The following is a 1,054-nucleotide window of genomic DNA, read 5'->3' on the forward strand; positions in this document are numbered from 1 at the left end:
GGAGCAAACAACTTTGAGCTTAAACCTCAATTAGTTTCTCTGATGCAACAGAACTGCAAGTTTCATGGACTTCCATCTGAAGATCCTTTTCAGTTCTTGACTGAATTCTTGCAGATCTGTGATACTGTTAAGACCAATGGGGTTGATCCCGAGTTCTACAAGCTTATGCTTTTCCCGTTTGCTGTAAGAGACAGAGCTAGAGTATGGTTGGACTCTCAACCTAAAGATAGCCTGAACTCTTAGGATAAGCTGGTCACGGCTTTCTTAGCCAAGTACTTTCCTCCTCAAAAGCTTAGTAAGCTTAGAGTGGATGTTCAAACCTTCAGACAGAAAGAAGGTGAATCCCTCTATGAAGCTTGGGAGAGATATAAGCAACTGACCAAAAAGTGTCCTTCTGACATGCTTTCAGAATGGACCATTCTGGATATATTCTATGATGGTCTGTGTGAACTATCAAAGATGTCACTGGACCATTCTGCAGGTGGATCCATTCACCTAAAGAAAATGCCTGCAGAAGCTCAAGAACTCATTGACATGGTTGCAATTAACCAGTTCATGTACACTTCTGAAAGGAATCCTGTGAATAATGGGACGCCTATGAGGAAGGGAGTTCTTGAAATTGATACTCCGAATGCCATATTGGCTCAGAATAAAATATTGACTCAACAAGTCAATATGATTTCTCAGAGTCTGAATGGATTGAAGGAATCATCCAACAGTACTAAAGAGGCATCTTCTGAAGAAGAAGCTTATGACCCTGAGAACCCTGCAATAGCAGAGGTGAATTACATGGGTGAACCTTATGGAAACACCTATAACCCCTCATGGAGAAATCATCCAAATTTCTCATGGAAGGATCAACAAAAGCCTCAACAAGGCTTTAATAATGGTGGAAGAAATAGGTTTAACAATAGTAAACCTTTTCCATCATCCACTCAGCAACAGACAGAAAATTCTGAGCAGAATCCATCTAGCTTAGCAAATTTAGTCTCTGATCTTTCTAAGGCCACTGTGAGTTTCATGAATGAAACAAGGTCTTCCATTAGAAATTTGG

General features: G+C 40.3%; 1 non-coding gene across 1 annotated transcript; it reads right to left on the reverse strand.

Annotated features, from left to right (window-relative positions):
* Window positions 1–297: 297 nt before the first annotated feature.
* Window positions 298–405, reverse strand: LOC148570764 (small nucleolar RNA R71). The gene has a single exon (XR_015908357.1). It is a non-coding gene; the product is annotated as a small nucleolar RNA R71 (small nucleolar RNA).
* Window positions 406–1,054: the final 649 nt, after the last annotated feature.

The sequence above is a fragment of the Arachis ipaensis genome, chromosome B3, assembly GCF_059453495.1.
Source record: "Arachis ipaensis isolate K30076 ecotype BB chromosome B3, ASM5945349v1, whole genome shotgun sequence".
Lineage (NCBI taxonomy): Eukaryota > Viridiplantae > Streptophyta > Magnoliopsida > Fabales > Fabaceae > Arachis > Arachis ipaensis.